Source organism: Trichosurus vulpecula, chromosome 5 (assembly GCF_011100635.1).
Source record: "Trichosurus vulpecula isolate mTriVul1 chromosome 5, mTriVul1.pri, whole genome shotgun sequence".
In the NCBI taxonomy this organism is placed as follows: domain Eukaryota; kingdom Metazoa; phylum Chordata; class Mammalia; order Diprotodontia; family Phalangeridae; genus Trichosurus; species Trichosurus vulpecula.
The window spans coordinates 183,562,136-183,582,887 of NC_050577.1; the positions used below are offsets into that span (position 1 = coordinate 183,562,136).

At 38.0% G+C, this 20,752-nt stretch overlaps 1 protein-coding gene across 1 annotated transcript in view; it reads right to left on the bottom strand.

Annotated features, from left to right (window-relative positions):
* Positions 1-12,641, bottom strand: part of LOC118850013 (solute carrier organic anion transporter family member 1B1-like) — a 77,729-nt gene extending 65,088 nt beyond the window's left edge. Inside the window, exon 1 of the mRNA XM_036759187.1 lies at positions 12,588-12,641. The gene's annotated coding sequence lies outside the window, so the exon portion shown is untranslated. The remainder of the gene's footprint in view (positions 1-12,587) is intronic.
* Positions 12,642-20,752: the final 8,111 nt, after the last annotated feature.

Below are 20,752 nucleotides of genomic sequence, written 5' to 3' on the forward strand. Positions count from 1 at the left end.
CATATTTGCAGCTGTATGTGGCTCATTCTTAAAACTAACAACATAGAAGGGCATAAAACCTCACAAACTACTGTATATCCTGTTATTCTGGGTGTAGGGTCATGTAAATCAAGGCCTTAACAGGCAGCTACTTCTCTGCAATGGAGCTCCTTGCTTCAATCAGATGGGCGTCCATTCTACTTTATCCTCAGCCAACCCTTATTTAGCAAATTGGTCATAACAGGGCAAGAGGTTTTTCACTGCTCAACAACAATTTCACCATCATGTTCTACACAGACATCTGTCCTCCAGAGAGCCAAGTATCTCACCACCCAGGAGTAATGTCTATCATGAGTAAATACATTTTAGGAAGAGGTGAGTCTCTCTGCTTCAGAGTTTTCTCATATTTAGATTCTAAAAGCCTTTACCTGATAAGGCTACCTTCGGACCTAGTCCTATTGACTCTCTTAAGGGCTTTTATTATTCTGTCCCAATTACAGGGCCATCCAGGCCTGAAGATCTGAGTAGGAAGGTCTCATTTTACCTGCTTCAGACAACTCCATCCCCAAAGTTATTTGGGTAAAAAAGAATGTTATTGATGTTGTTTATCCTTCATGCTCAAATTACAATGTTAGGGTCAATATACAATATGTCTGGTTGTGGCTGATCATACCAATATGAACTCAGAAGACTCTACCAGAGGTTGGGTCCATATGACCATTTGAGAGTGAGAAGTCTCTAAATTTGGGCATCTCATGGGTTTTTTTTGGAGCTACCACCATTCTGCTTTCTTCATAGAGCACAGCACCTTCTTTGACACAGACACGATATGCTGAATGATCCTGTGCCAGTGTTTCCCATGTATTACAATAGATACTAAAGTTTTTCGGAGAGACCTTGACAGTGTCCTTGTATCACTTTTTCTGTCTCAGTGTGAATGCTTGCCTTGTGCAAATTCTCAGTAAAATAGTCTTTTAGGCAAATGTACATTTGACATTAAACAATGTGGCCAGCCCATCAGAGTTGTACTCTCCATTATATGATTTGAATGCTTGGCAGTTCAGCTCAAGAAAGCACCACACTGTCTAGTACCTTATCTTGCCAGATGATCTTCAGAGTCTTCCTAAGACAATGCACATGGAAGCAGTTTGATTTTCTGCCGTGGTGCTGGTAGACTGTACAGGTTTCACAGGCATACAACGATGAGGTCAGTACAATTGTGTAAACCTTCAATTTGGTAGGCAGCCTAATACTTCCACACTCTCACACATTCTTTTGGAGTCTCCAAAAGCTGTCTTTGGCAATGCATTTTACCTGATTCTGACGACTCCTTTCCAAAAATTATTTGGGTAAAAAAAGAGTATTATTGTCAGGAGGTATCTTGCTTCCTAATTTAAGGGAGAGGTGAAACTATCTCAACATACCTATGATGAATATAAATATACATAGAACAAGAACCCCTAGTTGCTATAGTGGCAAATCAGAGTCCCTGGGTGAAGATGATCTTGCTCCAAGATGAGAATTATGGACTATTCAGGAAATGTCATCATCTGTGAGGTGGCCTTGATATTCCTGGTGTTGCTCATGCTCATCCCACATCAAGTAACCCACTGTGAACTATGAAGACTTGGTATTAATATTGTACCAGAATTTATACCAGATTGTATCAAATCAGTAAAATTCAGAGCTTGGTCTTTCTGAATAGAGGAGGCAAAGCCTGGGATTTCTGGTCTTCTTCAACTTCTATATTTGGGCACTTATTCAGGGGGCTATTGCATTGCTTATTTTATTTCATTTTGGAATCTTTTCCTTTTTATTTTTCTTTTATTTGAATGATGCTCCTCCTCCAGTACAGCCTAAACCAGGCTTCTTACAATGCCTGAGATTACTGTTGCTCAGAAACAACCCCAAAACCACTTAGATAATAGAAGATCCTCTAAAACTGTGGTGTTAAATGCCCATTTAGTCTTATAGAAATGATCCTTGTGGGCTGTATATTGACTTAGAAAACCACAAATTAGCATTTTCTATGTTGTGTTGTATTTTTATTTATTTTTTTAAAAGTATTTCCCAATTATACTTTAGTCTGGTTGGGGCCCCACTTGGGAATTTTTCTTGTGGCCCACTTCAAGTTTGACATTTCAGCTCTAAAAGACCTTGAGGATCTTGCCACCTAGGGATGTCATGCAGTAGGAGCAGTGTTTGCCAGGTTCACCTTCATGTTGGCTAGACAAGTTTTGTGTTGTTTTGTTTTTCCCTTCTCTCTAAAAGTCATGAAAGACGTCTTCTAAGACTAGAGTGTTCCACGGAGTTATGGTTTGAGATGTTAAGCTTCAAAGTTGCCCCAGATTATAAAAACGGTCCTCCTGTCCTTTCACTTGGACTATTGCCACAGTATTCTAACTGCTCTCCCTCCCTGAAATCTCTCCCCACTCAAGTTTAACCCTCATTTAACTGTCAATTTGATTTTTTCCAAAGCTAAATCACTTTGTTTCTCTCTTGCTTAATAAACCACAGTGGTTCTCTCTTTCTCCAAGACCATATAAACTCCTTTGTTTGCTATTTGACACATTTTAAATAGTGACTTTAAATAAATAATTGAATAAAATAAAGTGGCTTTAAATAAAAAAGAATACTAATTTTCCAGGTTTTTTACACTTTTCCCTCATGTTAATTTTATGATCCGGATATATTGGTTTACTTTAGTTCCCTGAACTTATCTTTGCATTAGTATACCCTGTTCCTGGCTTTGTCCCCTCTCTAAGTTTCCCTGACTTCCTTCAAGATTTATTTTGATTTCCACCTCCAACAAGAAACCTTTTCCAGTTGTCAGGCTTCCAGTACCTGCCCCATCAGATTCCTTCCATTCACTATTTATATGAATTGTATACACCAGAACGCTTAATAATCCTTGTTGACTGGCTGAATAAAATCTCCAGATCTTTTTCAGAAGAAATGATCTCCAAATATCCCTTTCTCATCTTGTATATGTGAATTTGATTTTGGAACCCAGGTATCAGATCTGGAATCAGGATAATTTGGGTTTGAAATCTTCCTTGCTCTGTGACCATTGGTTTCACTTTTACTACTTTGAGCCTCAATTATGTCATCTGCAAAATGGGAATAATGTTAACACCTGAAGTGTGGACTTTATTGGGGTTGTTGTGAAACTCAGATAAAAAAGTACATAATTTCTTTTTAAATGTTAAGAAGGTCCATAAATGTCAGCTTTTGCTATGATGATAGATTTAGGGCCTGAAGGTGCCTTCATTTTAGAGATGTGGAAACTAATATTTAGCAATGGTTAGTGAGTTGTCAATGGCTGTAGAGGGGAAGGGAGGGAGGGAATAAGCATTTGTATATCTACTACTTGTCAGGCTCTGTTCTTAAGTTCTTTACAAATGTATTCCTATTTGATCCTTATAACAACTTCATGAGGCAGGTGCTTTTAGTATACCTGTGTGACTATTGAGGAGACTAAAGCAAGCAAATGTTAAGCAGCTTCCTGGGAGTCACATAGTTTCTAAGTGTTTGAAATTGGATATATACTAAGGTCTTCCAAACTCCAGGCCCAGTACTATCCATTATGCCAGGGGTAGGGAACCTGTGACCTTAAGGCTGCGTGTGACCCTCTATGTTCTCAAATGCAGCCCTTTGTCTAAATCCAAACTTCACAGAACCAATCTTCTTAATAAAATGATTTGTTCTGTAAAACTTGGACTCAATCAAAATACCATAGCCAAGAGCCTAGAAAGCCACATGTAGTTTTGAGACTGCAGGTTCTCCACCCCTGCACTATACCATCAACTTGCCTCAGAATATAAATTGACTCAGGTAGGATTCAAGCTCAAGTATTCTTGACTCTAGGCCCAGCATACTATTCACTATACTGCATAATGTCTCAGACAACACTTGCTTTAAAAATTTTAAGTAGTCAGAAGTTTATGTAATCACAGATTCCTTTACTTCTTCTGTACTCTATTTTGTCTCTCTTGACTTTTTCCAGATGTCAAATGTTTGTATATTCTCTCCACCTTGTCATCAAGGTATAAGAAGTTTAAGAATTGTTAATAATCTATTAATAAGCATTTATTTGGGTTCTACTACATGCCAGGCATCAGTCTTGGTGCTATGGTTTCAAATAAAAAAAAGAAATAATCCCTGCTCTTTGGTAGATTACATTTTATGAGCAGCTCATTAAAACTTATGTGTGAATAACTAATGAGGCTCCATGTTTTCTAATTGTGGAATTTCAGGTATTAGTGAGTCTAGCATGGGATGTTTAGGATGCAGATGGGGGCCAGTGGAACTTACTGATGTTCATTCATTAAGTTAGGCCTGATTACTGGATCCCAGGAAGTAAATAATTTCTGATCTGGACTTCTAGTTTCAGTGAATGAGATGACAAATCAAAAGATGTTTCAAACACTTTTGCCTTTATTTCTATTTTGAGGACAAAACAAGTATGAAAATGGTTTTTGCTATTATCACAATTCTTCCAATCTTCCTAGTAATCTATTTTTGCAGAGTATTGCTCCAAAGCAAGGGAATAAAGATAGTCTCATTTTAGTTTCTGGATTTCATACAATGACACATGGGTTAAACTTGTCAAATATGAGAATAGCAAGATCTTTTTCATCCAGTTTGAAATATCCCAATATAAATTATTTCCATAAGACAAAAAAGGAATCTTAACAAGAAGCATACATTTGATGCAAGTGACATTACGTAACTGAGAAGAAATACAACAGTTATGTGGTCATATGAAGTTGGAGTAAATGGTACTAATGGTAATATTCAGAATATGTGATTCTGTCAATGATTACCCAGGACATAAAAAAGTCTTTGTATCTATGGTGAAAGTCCAAAAAGACTTTAAATAATGGGATAGGATTATTAGTCTGAATAGATGGGATGAACATAATATATGATAGAGAAGAGGATTTGTTTTCTAAGTTTTCTTATATCTACCAAGCAGAATAATAGGATAGGACAAATTGGGTTAATTTGGAATTGAAACCCAAAGGAATTTAAATAAATATTTTTAGCCCCTACTAGTTCCAAGGCACTGGATACAAAGACAATAAATATATTCTGTTCTTAATAAGCTTTCATTCTATTCAGGTATGCAATAGATTTTCAGATAAAGAAATATAACATAATTTGAGATGTTCTAATAGGGAAACTTTTAGATGGGGTATGTGCAATGTCAGGTAAGGAGGGCATACCTGAGCTGAATCTTGAAAAAAGTCAGTAATTCAGAAGGATGGAGGTATAAGTGCACATGAGAGAGGTCCTGTCCAAATGCAAAGGAATAGAAGAAGTAAATTGGAATTTGGAAAACAGATAGAGGTCTATTTTGGCTGGACATGGAGTTCTTAAAAGAGAATAGCATATATGAAATAAGTATAGAGAGGCAGTTAGAAGTCAAGTTCTATAGGACTTTAAATAAAATCCTGAGGAGTTTGTATCTAGCCTCTAGAGAATAGATACTTAAGCTTTTTGTGTGTTTGTGTCATGTACCCCTTTGGCAGTTTGATAAAGCCTATGGACCTTTTCTCAGAATATTTTTTTGATGCATAAAATAAAATAGGCTTATAAAGGGAATCAATTACATTGATTTTCAGGTGTGTGTGTGTGTGTGTGTGTGTGTGTGTGTGTGGGTGTGTGTGTATGAATTCACTTTTCAGTTGTGTCCAATTCTGTAACCCCATTTAGGATTTCCATAGCAAGATATGTAATGGCAAACAAAGGGGGACTTTTTGCTGTTTTTCCTTTTGGAGTACTTCTCAGCACTAAGGCAATCAAATGCTTTTGATTGAGTCTTGACTTTGTTTGCATCAAGAGTCTTTGATTGAATCAAAAGTCCTTGATTGGAAATAGTAGATATACTCTGAGGTTAGCATTTTGCTTTGGGGGCTCACTAATTGGAAGAATGTTCACGTGATTTCACCAGACAAGACTCTGTGTAGCTGTTACAGAGCGCCCCCCCCCTCCGCCCCAGCTCTGAAAGCCCAGATGCTGGTGCTTCTCTTTCTGGTAACTACATATGTATTGCTATGGACAGATAGTTAGAAGCCTTATCTGCTGATTTGTGTTATTTTCTCTGTTTATATAATTTCTGCTTGTAATTTCTGTTTGCATTCTCTCTGACTTTTTTCCCTGAGCTAATTGAATGATATATGTATGTTTAATTAAAGTGAGATTGTAAACCCCTTAAAGTTACTTTCCTTAGAAAAGCAGATCAAAGAACCTGTGCTAGTAGCCCTCTCATGTGCTGGTGTTACTGGCCTTACACCTCCATAGCAGCTGCAAGCAGCGTTGTTGTTACAAGACACAGGAGTGATTTGCAATTTCCTTCTCCATCTCATTTTTTTTAAATGAGGACTGAGGCTAGCAGGGTTAAATAACTTGACCAAGGCTGAATGGCTAGTATGTGTCTGAAGTCATATTTGGAACTCAGAAAGAGGAGTCTTCCTGACTCCAGGCCTGGTGCTTTGTCCAATGAACCACTTAGCTCAGTTTTCAAACCATTAAAAAACAAAGGTTCACAGACCCCATTTTGAAAACTGCTGATCTAAAGGCAATGGAGAGCAAATAAAGATTTTTAATCAAGGTACTTACATAATTAGACAGTTTATAGTGGTAGAGTGAAGAGAATGGATTGGTGAGGGGGGAGACTGACAGAAATGGGAAATGAAAACCAGAGGAGGAAAGCTAGATTGGGGTGCAAAGGATCATAGGATCAATGATTTAGAACTGGAATGGTTCATGTAATTCAACTTTCAATTGTCAATAAAACATATTCCTCTGTAATCTTGAGAATCTGCTCGAGGGTTAATACTGAGTTAGTGCTACAACACAGATCTGCTAATCAAATAGCATAGGGAATAGTATTTACAACTTAAAATTTCAAAAGAAGAGAGGATTGATAGCTTTCCAAATTATTCCTTCTGGTACCAAGTCATACTCACATACACACCCCCATACCCCCACATACACATACATTTATGGCATATTGCAAACATTTCCATAACATGGCATAATAAAAAAGATAATTGCACATGAAATTGCAAATCTGTTATGCATGACTTGCTATTCCTTTTAAATAAAGTTATTATGTACATTTTTTGTTCCTTTTTTCCTTCCCTCCTCCTCCACCTGCCCTAGAGATGATTATCATTAGATACAAGTATATATATATATATATATATATATACGTATATATATATATATATACATACATATACATACATATATATACACATATGTAAAATTATTCTATAGATATACTTTTACTTATCAGTTCTTTCAAATGACAGTGATTTCTTTGCTTCTGCCTCAGATTCTATACTTATGGAGGGATATTTACATTATCTTTGGGGTAAGCAATACTAGAGGTTTCTGTCTAGCCTTCCTTACATATAATGAGATATTAATTCTTGGTTTCTGCCATAAGGCAAACATTTTACTTAATTCTTCCATTCCTGTAATTGCTTCATCTGAAACTGGGATAGAAACTAATCTATATACTTCTCCATGGATAAGGCTGAAATTTAAAATTTTCTATACATTTCCAAATAGAGGTTGTGGTGTCTTAAAATAGTTTCTCCAAGTCTGCTTTTTTTTCCTTCTTCATTTTCTCTCATTGCATTACGCATCATGGTCACTTTTGAACCAATATCTATAGCACCAACATGTGGTGGGTGTGAAAAAATTGGACATTGGGCATTCATTGGATAGAAGATAATATGGGACAAAGCATAGAAGTAATTGGTGTTGAAATTTAGGGCTATTGGGACCCCAAAATAGTGAAATGTGGGTCCCACCCAAATGAATTTGACCCAAGCCTTCTTTCAGCAAAAAAAAAAAAAAAACTCCAAAGTTTATTAAAGTACACCATATTGGCCAGACTCTAAAGGAATCAGCATTTGTGAGGCTTATATGGACAAGTGGGCTAGACTGAATCTGAGTACCTTAATGGAGGCTGAGATGGGTCCTATATACAAAAAGACTGTGGGAGGGATCTAGGGTTGGCCAAGTAGTCTGGGGATGATTGGAAGAGGGGCCTAGGGAGGATCTTGATGGGAGTAGCCAGGAGTCTGGGGTGATTAGAGGTCTGAGGCTAGGAACCAAGAAAGGATTAAGGCTGGGAAGTGGCCAAAAGCTATCTGGACATAACAGACAATGGAGGGCTAAGCTAGGTTAAGGGTAACAGAGAGCTGGGCATACGGATAATGAAAGGCTTATAGCCTCAGGCGAATGCCAGATCTAGTGTGAAGATTCAAGGAGAGTTCAAGGGGGTTCCCAGAGCCTGTACTTCATCAATTATAAGATCTACAATACTACTTTAGGGATGGCCCTTTAGTTAGAAAAAAAAAGAAAAAAAAATCAAGCGAGGAGGGGAAGACCTTCAGAGTTGCTGTTCCAAAGAGAAACATTTGCCATTGACATTCACTCTGAGCCAGGAGGGCCCAAAATACAGCCATTAAGTGGAGCTTGGGCATGGACCTATTGTGGTCACAACTCGTGAGCTGACCAAGCTGCCTGAAAGGGGACCCAGCTAGTTGGTAACTCACCTAGTCCTCTCCCTTTCCTTCTCTTTCTCCTTCTCCCCTCCAAAGGAAGGTAAATTTTGATGGCCAAAGCTGCCCACTTAACTACTTAACTTGGGGTTTACTGGCTAGGTTTTCCTTCCTTCCTTCCTTCCTTCCTTCCTTCCTTCCTTACTTCCTTCCTTCCTTCCTTCCTTCCTTCCTTCCATCCTTACTTCCTTCCTTTATTCCTTTCTTACTTTCTTTCTTTCTTTCTTTCTTTCTTTCTTTCTTTCTTTCTTTCTTTCTTCCTTCATTCCTTCCTTCCATCTTTCCTTCTGTCCTTCTTTCTGTCCTTTCTTCCTTCCTTTCTTTCTTTTCTTCTTTCTATCTTTCTCAGAACCTTAAACCCAGTTCACTCTGAAGCTCATACATGATAAATAAGAGATAATAGAGTGAAGTCCCTGCAATTATAAGGGATTTTGGAAGGCTTCCTGCAAGAGATAGAATTTTATTTGGGATTTAAAGGAAGCTAGGCAGGTCAGTAGTCCAAGCAGAGGAAGGAGAGCATTCCTGGCAATGGGAGTCAGCCAGAGCTGAAAGATGGAGTGTCTTGTTTATGGAACAGTTAGAAGGTCTTTGCTACTGGAACTAAGAGTATCTGTCAGAAAGTAAGGGATAAGGAGACTGGAAAGGCAAAAGGATTATGAAAGATTTTGAATGCTATACAGAGCATTTTGTATTTGAGCCTGGAAGCAATAGGGAACCACTGGACTTTACTGAGGAAGAGGACAAAATGATTGGATCTGTATTTTAGGAAAATCACTTTAGTGGCTGAATGGAGGTATGAATTGTAATGGGGAGAGATGAAGCCAGCAGACCCACCAGCATGATATTACAATAGCCCAGGTGTGAGCTGATGGGGTCCTACACTAATGTATTCACATGAGAGATGTCAGATGAGAGAAACGGGCCTATTCAAGAAATGTCACAAAGGTAAAATTGACAGACCTTGGCAACATGTGGAATAGATAGTAAAGAGTCAAGGATGATTCCTAAATTGTGAACCTGAGGGAGTAGGAGGATAGTATTTCCCTCAACAATAATAGGGAAGATAGAAAGGAAGGGAGGCTTTAGGGGAAAAAGATAAGGAGCTCCTTTTTAGATATGTTGATATTATGAAGATCTTTTACCATTCTTTTCTGGATATTTAATATTTGTGACTGTAGCAGTTGCAGAAGCAATTGCCAGGCTGCATCTTCACAGAGCTTGCTTCTCAGGATGATGGCTTTTGTTACTGGACTAAGGTTCTTGGGCTTAAGGTTCTGGACTGTTTCCATCAGGAAATTGGTGGTGGCAATTCTGTTTGTCTCCTACATCCCCCTCCTGCTCCTCTCTCAGGGTGGATTGATGTTTCAGTTAAGCTGGTTTGCCTGTCCTGTATATAGTAGTTCATTGGCAGTTGGGGATATGGCTGGCCCCCTTTGCACTAGAGTTGCCTCTCCCCAGATCACAGCAATGAGGGAAAGGCTGAAAGCAGGACCAGTGGCCTGGGGGTTGTGCAGGGGAGGGTACTGTAGCCAATATATGCTGTACTCGTTTAGTAGTTTCATTGTCAAGTTTCTAGAATAAGGTTTCATGTACTGGTACTGGTGTGAAGTGTCAGGGAAATCTAACCAGGCCTTTCTTGCTGGTACTAACAACATATTATATAGTAGGCACTTAAATATTTGTTGAATAGAAGTGTCTTTTACTAATTTGTATTTGTTGTTGTTAAGTAAATTTTCCATTATTAATGGGAGCAAAGTGAGCAATCGGGATTCTTTTCCTCCAGCATAAATTACTATGCTCCTTAGGCACATGAGTAAGTGGAAGGCTATTAACAAGCCATTTAAACCAAATATTTTCTGCAATGCAATGTTTTGGTTAATGGAGTTGACTGCAATGACAAGTCATCAGGGGACTAAGAGAGACATGTCTCCATAGAGAAAACAGTGAGAAGTACGCAGACATGAGTACAGGCATACCCTGTATAATGTTGTAATATAACTTTATCAAGGCACCAAAATAATAATTCATATGTGGAAAACATCACCAAATAACACCAAATTTGCATAATAAAGACAATTCTATGTAAATGGAGAATACTGATCTCACCTCTTCAGCCTAAATTTTGTTCTGGTTGAAATTCATTTCCAGATAAGATCTTTGGAACCATTAAATTGGAACTTCCCTACCACAGAAAGCTATGCTCACCACCCACACAGAGAGATAGAAAAAAAAGACCTAATCTCAGCCTTGGGGTGAGCCAGAATCACTGACTATGACTAAAGATCTTTCAGCCTGCCTCCTTAAGGTTCTAGCCACCAAACCTATGAAGATTGATTGACCTTTTTCCATATCCCAATTGGCAGAAGTGACTCCATTTTTAACCACTGACTGATGCACCTATGGACCTAGAAGTTGCATGTACTCAATAACTGGTTTAGTTAGAGTCATTTAGTTAAGGGATATATGGCTCCCCTTATAAAAACCAATGTATCAAACTTCAACTTATCCACATATGCAAGTTTAACAAGCATTCCTAATCACCCTGTGATTGATAAGAGAGGGATCAAAGCTCAGGCTACCTCTTGGTTGTCTACATCAAAGCCCCTCTCCCACTCAGTTTCTGAGACTGTCCAGTAACAACAATGTCTAGTCTCTCAATCTGGTTACTAATCTTGCCATTCTCTCCTAGCTCTAACATAATACATGCTTGCGTGTGTGACTATAGTCCTGGGGGTTGCAAACCTGCATGCCTGTGAATAATAAACTACTTGACTCGTGATCAGTACCCTACCTATGATCTCTTTACAATATTCTAGCAGACTAGAGTTGAGATGGTTCGACTGACTGAACAGAGGAGCTCAGAAAAGCGTAGCGAGGAGCAAAGCCTAGAAGAGGCTACTTGTGACGCTGAGCAGGATCAGTGGTAAAATGCAGATGGAGGATAATTAGGGAGGCTGGAAGAGTTCAGCAGAGCTATACACATAGCCTAGAAGGAACATGCCCAGTGAGATCAGAGGAATGATGCCACCAGAAGACATAAGAGGTCCTACAAAGTTGGAGGTATGAATTGTCCTCTAGCATATCTTTTGAGGTTCTGGGGAAGGTTTGGAGGGTGGATAGCTTAAGATACAGTGGCAATTCTTCAGTGCTGGCTTAGGATACAGGCTTGGGAGAAACAAGCCTTGCTGTGTTCATTGATGCTAAGTGACTCACTGAATCACAGATCTGAGATCTGGGAGAGGCCTCAATGGCCATTTAATCTAAATGATCTCCTGAAAGAAATTTCCACAAAAACACATCCAAGAAATAGGTATCAATTATCTGTTTGAAGTCTTACTATTTCACAGGACAGCCCATTCTATTTTTTAAATGGTTTCATTTTTTGAATTAAGAAGCTTTCATTTTTTCTCTCTCACATCTCCTCCTATCCCCCCACTAATAAAAACAAGAAAGCAAACAAAACCCTTGTAATAAGTATGCACAGTCAAATAAAACCATTTTCCTTATTGGACATGACCCAAAATATTTCACATTTGCCATTTTCAATCTGTCACTGATCTTTCAGGAGGTAGGTGGCAAAAATTATCAAAAGCTCTCTGGAATCATGGTTGGCCATTCTAAGACTTCAATAGTTGAATGCTTTTACAACAATGTCATTATTCTATAAATTGTAATCTTGATTCTGTTTACTTTACTCTGCATTAAACCATATATCTTTCCAGGTTTCTTTTTTTATAGTTTATGATATAAGCATTTATTATAATTTATAAAATATTAAAAATGAAATACATAAATTTTATGAATTAAATTTATAATATTATATATAATATCATATAACATCATATCATATCATATATTGTTATATTACATTACATTACATCATGTCACACCAAATCATGTCACATCACATCATGCCATTTCATATCACAAAAAATCATATTATATTAGTTTCATATTATTATATTATATTAATTTAATCTTAGACAAAATTTACAAACTTAAAAATGATTTAGACCACAATACCTTCTCTCTTTCCGAGCTCCTCTTATACTTGTCCAGGTTACAATTTTAGTATTTTGGCATTTAATCATATGCTAAGTTCTCTTATCATCCCATAGATAAGAACAATGAGTCACAGCTGGAAGGGACATGAGACACCATGTCATCCAAACTTCTCATTTTGCAGATGAAGAAATTGAAGCACAGAGTGAAGTGGCTTGTTCAGGATCATAGAGCCAGCACATATCAGAAGTAGGATTTGAGCCCAGCTTTTCCTTACTCCAAACCAGCATTCTATCTATTACTTCATGATGTGCCACAGGATGAAGGAGACAAGGAATTTTATGGTACAGGATTGGGGGGGGGGCACAGGTTAAGGATGAAGGATAGGACAAGGGGGCACAGGTTAAAGATTAAGGACAGAGGGGACACAGGATAAAGGAGACAAAAGTAATTCTTCTGGTAGAGGTTGAAGAGTTTTATGGTGTTTCAAGATAAGGGGAAAAGGACTTTTAGGGCAGTCTCAAATTACAGGATGAGCTACAGAATGAGCCTCCCCACCCCCGCACCCACTCCAGGAGAGGCCTCACAAAGTACTGGAAAATCAAAACTTAATATTCTTCTTAACCCCTAGGGTACCTTTTATATCCACATAAGGTGGCACCTGAGTTCAATTTTTTTTGTTTTTTTCATTTATTTATTTATTTACTTATTCATTCATTCATTTATTTATCCATTTATTTATCCATTTATTTATTTATTCATTCATTCATTCATTCATTCATTCATTTATTTATTTATTTATTTATTTATTTATTTATTTATTTATTTATTTATTTATTTATTTATTTATTTATTTGTTCGTTTGTTTATTCATTTATTTATTCATTTATTTTTAGTTTACCGCACACTGTTCTACATAGTTTTGAGTTCCAGATTTTCTCCCCTCCCTCCCCACTCCCTCCCCAAGACGGCATGGAATCTCATCTCATATAACTGTCATGTATAACTTCGCATTGAGTTAATTTATGCACTAGTCAAGTTGTGGAGAAGAATTTTGACCAATGGAGTGAATCATGAGAAAGAAGAAACCGAACCAAAAAAAAAACCCAAAAACAAAAACAAAAGAGAAGCAAAAAAAGGCGAGCATGTAGTGTGCCTCGATCTGTATTCAAACTTCACAGTTCTTTCTCTGGATGAAGATAGCATTCTCCATCGTGAGTCCCCTGGAGTTGTCCTTGCCCCTTAGGTTGCTGAGAAGAGCGCAGTATGTCAGGGTTGGTCCTCACGGAATCCATATATCTGTGGCTGTGCACAACATTCTCCTGGCTCTGCTCCGCTCACTCAGCATTATGTCGTGTAGGTTTTTCCAGGTTGTTACGAAGTCTGCATCATCCCCATTTCGTATGGCACAATAGTATTCCATCACCTTCATATACCACAGCTTGTTCAGCCATTCCCCAATTGATGGGCATCCCTTTGATTTCCAATTCTTGGCTACCACAAAAAGAGCTGCTATAAATATTTTTGTACATATGGGTCCTTTTCCCACTTGTGTGATTTCTTTGGGATACAACCCTAGAAGTGGTATTGCTGGGTCAAAGGGTATGAACATTTCTATAGCCCTTTGGGCATAGTTCCAAACTGCTCTCCAAAATGGCTGGATCAGCTCACAACTCCACCAGCAATGCAACAATGTTCCAATTTCCCCACATCTTTCCAGCATTTATCATTTTCCTGTTTTGTTATTTTAGCCAATCTGACAGGAGAGATGTGGTATCTAAGAGTTGTTTTGATTTGCATTTCTCTAATCAGTAGTGATCCAGAGCATTTTTTCATATGCCTATAGATAGCTTTAATTTCTTCCTCGGAAAACTGCCTGTTCATATCCTTTGACCATTTCTCAATTGGGGAATGGCTTGTATTCCTATATATTTGGCTCAGTTCCCTGTATATTTTAGACATGAGGCCTTTATCAGAGATACTAGTTGCAAAGATTTTCTCCCAATTTTCTGCTTCCCTCCTAATTCTTGTTGCATTGGCTTTTTTTGTACAAAAACATTTCAATTTGACATAATCAAAATTATCCATTTTGCATTTTGTAATGCTCTCTATCTCTTGTTGGGTCATGAATTCTTTACTTTTCCATAAATCTGATAAGTAAACTATTCCTTGCTTTCCCAAATTACTTATAGTATCAGCTTTTACTCCTAAATCATGAACCCATTTTGACTTTATTTTGGTATATGGTGTAAGATATTGGTCTATGCCCAGTTTTTGCCCTACCATTTTCCAATTTTCCCAACAGTTTTTGTGAAATAGTGAATTATTAGCCCAGAAGCTGGCCTCTTTGGGTTTATCAAAGAGTAGATTGCTAAACTTGTTGATTTCTCCTACTTGTGTACCTATCCTATTCCACTGATCCACACCCCTGTTTCTTAACCAGTACCAGGCAGTTTTGATGACTGCTGCTGTGTAGTACAATTTAATATCTGGTGTGGCTAAGCCACCTTCTCTAGCATGTCTTTTCATTAATATCCTAGATACTCTAGACCTCTTGTTTTTCCAAATGAATTTTGTTATTATTTTGTCCAGCTCAGTGGGCCAAAGAACAAATCAGAGAAACAATTAATAATTTCATTCAAGAGAATGACAATAATGAAACAACATACCAAAACTTATGGGATGCAGCAAAAGCAGTTCTTAGGGGGAGTTTTATATCTCTAAATGCCTACATGAATAAAATAGGGAAAGAGGACATCAATGATCTGGGCATACAGCTGAAAAAGCTGGAAAAAGAGCATATTGAAAACCCCCAATTAAATACCAAATTAGAAATAATGAAAATCAAAGGAGAGATTAATAAAATTGAAACCAAGAAAACTATTGAATTAATAAATAAAACAAAGAGCTGGTTTTATGAAAAAACCAATAAAATTGATAAACCTTTGGCCAATTTGATTAAAAAAAAGAAAGAAGAAAATCAAATTACCAGTATCAAAAATGAAAAGGGTGAGGTCACCTCTAATGAAGAGGAAATCAAAACAATAATTAGGAATTATTTTGCCCAACTGTATGCCCATAAATTTGACAACCTTAGAGGTATGGATGAATATCTACAAAAACATAAACTGCCCAGGCTAACAGAGAAGGAAGTGAAATTTCTTAATGACCCCATATCAGAAAAAGAAATTGAGCAGGCCATCAACGAACTCCCTAGGAAAAAATCTCCAGGGCCAGATGGTTTTACATGTGAATTCTATCAAACATTTAAAGAACAACTAATTCCAATACTTTGTAGACTATTTGGGAAAATAGGTGAAGAAGGAGTCCTACCAAATTCTTTTTATGACACAAATATGGTACTAATACCCAAACCAGGTAGAGTTAAAACAGAGAAAGAAAATTATAGACCAATTTCTCTAATGAATATTGATGCAAAAATTTTAAATAAAATATTAGCAAAAAGATTGCAGCAACTCATTACGAGAATAATACACTATGACCAGGTAGGATTTATTCCAGGAATGCAAGGCTGGTTCAATATTAGGAAAACTATTAGCATAATTGATCATATCAACAACAAAACTAGCGGAAACCATATGATCATCTCAATAGACGCAGAAAAGCCTTTGACAAAGTACAACACCCATTCCTATTAAAATACTAGAAAGCATAGGAATAAGTGGAACCTTCCTCAAAATTATAAATAGCATCTACCTAAAACCATCGACAAGCATTATTTGTAATGGGGATAAACTAGATGCATTCCCAATAAGATCAGGGGTGAAACAAGGATGTCCATTATCACCCCTATTATTCAATTTGGTACTAGAAACATTAGCTGTAGCAATAAGAGAAGAAAAAGAAATTGAAGGAATTAGAATAGGAAAAGAAGAAACTAAATTATCACTTTTTGCAGATGATATGATGATTTATCTAGAGAATCCTAGAGAATCAAGTAAAAAACTACTTGAAATAATAAACAACTTTAGCAAAGTTGCAGGATATAAAATAAACCCACATAAATCCTCAGCATTCCTATACATTACTGACAAAGCCCAACAGCAAGAGATAGAAAGAGAAATTCCATTCAAAGTTACTGAAGGCACTATAAAATATTTGGGAGTCTATTTGCCAAGACAAACCCAGGGCCTATATGAACATAACTATGAAACACTTTTCACGCGAATAAAATCAGATCTAAATAAATGGAAAAATATCAATTGCTCATGGTTAGGCCGAGCTAATATAATAAAAATGACAATTTTACCTAAATTAATCTATCTATTCAGTGCCATACCAATCGAACTACCAAAAATTTTTTTTTACTGAGCTGGACAAAATAATAACAAAATTCTTTCCAGGTTTCTTAGAAAACTTTCCCATTGTAATTTCTTATAGCACAATAGTATTTAATTACATTCATATACCATAATTTATCTCCCATTCCCCAATTTATAGGCACTTATCCAGTTCTTTGCTCCCAAAAATTGAGCTTCTAGAAATATTTTTATACATGTACGACCTTTTCCTTTTCCTTTAACCTCTTTGGGATATAGGCCTACTAGAAACATTTCTAGGTCAAAGATGTGGGCTATTTAATAGTGTACACTTTCAAATTGATTTCCAGAATCATCTCACTCCAATTACTTGTTAAGAAGTTTTTTCTTACACCAAGATGGTTTTTGCCATTTTTGTTGGGGTCAAACTGAACCAAACTCATTTCCAACTTTATATATTTTTTTTACTTGTATATATCCCCTCCTTTCTACTCACATAGCCCCAGTTTTAGTCTAGGTCTTTATTACCCTCTTGGACTTGGACAATTACCACAGCCTCTTTCTTCAAGTCTCTTCCCATTCTAATCCAACCTCCTCCACTCAACTGCCAATGGGATTTTTCCAAAGCATAAACCTGACTGCGTCTGTTTTGCATAATTAACTTCAGTGCCTTTCCCCTTCCTTCAAGATCAAATATAAAATTCTGTTTTCAGTGTAAAGCTCTTTATAACCTGGGTCTTTCCAATTTTTTCCAAGCTTTGTACATTTCACTCCCATCCATGAATGCTATAATCCAGATACATTGACCTAATACTAGTTCCTTGTACTTGCCTGTGTTTTAGTGTCCCCCATTCCTGGCTCTGTCCTGTCTTCTCTGCCTCTTGCTTTCCCTTGGTGTCTTCTTTTTTTTTTAATTTAAATTTATTTATTTAACATATTTGGTTTTCAGCATTGATTTTCACAACAGTTTGAATTACAAATTTTCTCCCCATTTCCACCCTCCCCCCCACTCCAAGATGACATATATTCTGGTTGCCCTGTTCCCCAGTCAACCCTCCCCTCTATCACCCCCTCCCCTCTCATCCCCTTTTCCCTTCCTTTCTTGTAGGGCAAGATAAATTTCTATGCCCCATTGCCTGTGTATCTTATTTTTTAGTTGCATGCAAAAACTTTTTTTTTGTTTTTGAACATCTGTTTTTAAAACTTTGAGTTCCAAATTCTCTCCCCTCTTCCCTTCCCACCCACCCTCCCCAAGAAGTCAAGCAATTCAACCTAGGCCACACATGTATCATTATGTATAACCCTCCCACAATACTCATGCTGTGAAAGGCTAACTAAATTTTGCTCCTTCCCAACCCATCCCGCTTTATTGAATTTTCTCCCTTGACCCTGTCCCCCTTCCAAAGTGTTTGTTTTGATTACTTCCACACCCATCTGCCCTCCCCTCCATCATCCCCCCCTTTTATGTTTTTTTTATCTTCCTCCCTCTTCTTTCTTGTGGGGTAAGACACCCAAATGAGTATGTATGGTATTCCCTCCTCAGGCCAAATCCGATGAGAGCAAGGTTCACTCATTCCCCCCTCACCTGCCCTCTCCCCTCCTCCCATAGAACTGCTTCCTCTTGCCACCTTTATGCGAGATAATCCACCCCATTCTATCTCTCCCTATCTCCCTCTCTCAGTATGTTGCTCTCTCATCCCTTAATTTCATTTTATTTCTTTTAGATATCTTCCCTTCATCTTCAACTCACCCTGTGTCTGCTCTCTCTCTTTTACATATACACATATATAAAAACACACACACACACACACACACATATATATATATATATACATACATACATGTACATACATATACACATAGATATATACATACATACACATTCACTTATATATATACATAAACATATATATATGCATATTCCCTTCAACTACCCTAATACTGAGGTCTCATGAATCATACACATCATCTTTCCATGTAGGAATGTAAAAAAAAACAGTTCAACTTTAGTAAGTCCCTTGCAATTTCCGTTTCTTGATTACCTTTTCATGCTTCTCTTGATTCTTGTGTTTGAAAGTCAAATTTTCTATTCAGTTCTGGTCTTTTCACTGAGAAAGCTTGAAAATCCTCTATTTTATTGAAAGTCCATATTTTGCCTTGGAGCATGATACTCAGTTTTGCTGGGTAGGTGATTCTAGGTTTTAATCCTAGCTCCATTGACCTCCGGAATATCGCATTCCAAGCCCTTCGATCTCTTAATGTAGAAGCTGCCAGATCTTGGATTATTCTGATTGGGTTTCCACAATACTCAAATTGTTTCTTTCTGGCTGCTTGCAGTATTTTCTCCTTGATCTGGGAGCTCTGGAATTTGGCGACAATATTCCTAGGAGATTTCTTTTTGGGATCTATTTGAGGAGGTGATTGATGGATTCTTTCAATTTCTATTTTGCCCTGTGGCTCTAGAATATCAGGGAAGTTCTCCTTGATAATTTCTTGAAAGATGATATCTAGGCTCTTTTTTTGATCATGGCTTTCAGGTAGTCCAATAATTTTTAAATTATCTCTCCTGGACCCATTTTCCAGGTCAGTGGTTTTTCCAAGGAGATATTTCACATTGTCTTCCATTTTTTCATTCCTTTGGTTCTGTTTTATAATATCCTGATTTCTCATAAAGTCACTAGCTTCCACTTGCTCCAATCTCGTTTTTAAAGTAGTATTTTCTTCAGTGGTCTTTTGGACCTCCTTTTCCATTTGGTTATTTCTGCCTTTCAAGGCATTCTTCTCCTCATTGGCTTTTTGGAGCTCTTTTGCCATTTGAGTTAGTCTGTTTTTTAAGGTGTTGTTTTCTTCAGTGTATTTTTCAGTATTTTTGTGGGTCTCCTTTAGCGAGTCATTGACTTGTTTTTCATGGTTTTCTCGCATCCTTCTCATTTCTCTTCCCAATTTTTCCTCTACTTCTCTAACTTGCTTTTCCAAATCCTTTTTGAGTTCTTCTATGGCCTGGGGCCAGTTCGTGTTCTTCTTGGAGGCTTTTGTTGTAGGCTCTATGACTTTGTTGTCTTCTTTAGGCTGTATGTTTTGGTCTTCTTTGTCACCAAAGAAAGAATCCAAAGTCTGAGACTGAATCTGGGTGCGTTTTCACTGCCTGGCCATATTCCCAACCAACCAACTTGACCCTTGAGTTTTTCAGTGGGGTATGACTGCTTGTAGACTAACGAGTTCTATGTTCCACGTTTGGGGGTGAGGTGCCAGCTCTGCCACACCAGCACTGCTCCTTCCCCAACCCCCAACCCGAACTGGGCTTAGATCTTCAGCAGGCCGTGCACTCCTGCTCTGATCCACCACTTAATTCCTCCCACCAGGTGGGCCTGGAGCTGGAAGTAACAACAGCTGTAGCTGCCCCACCTCCGCTGCCCCCGGGGCCGGAAGCTGAACCGTGAACTCCTTCCACTCCTGCAGCTTTTCCCACTAACCTTCTCGGCGGTCTTTGGTGTTTGTGGGTCGAGGGGTCTGGTAACTGCTGCAGCTCACATATTCAGGGAGCTAGGGGCCCCATCCGCCTGACTCCAAGTTTGGTTGTTCCATGCCACTCAGGCTGGGCTCTGCTCCACTCCGTTCCCAGCTCCCAACTCCCAGCTCCGTGTGGAATAGACCTCACCCAGAGACCATCCAGGCTGTCCTGGGCTGGAGCCCTGCTTCTCTCTGCTGTTCTGTGGGTTCTGACATTCTAGAATTGGTTCAGAGCCATTTTTTATAGGTTTTTGGAGGGACTCGGTATGGGGCTCACTCTAGTCCCTGCTTACCCACCACCATCTTCTGGTGTCCTCTACATGCATCTTAATTACCACCTTCTGTCAAATTCCTTTCCTGGTTCTTGGGTTGCCAGTCTTCCCTCCTTAGATTACT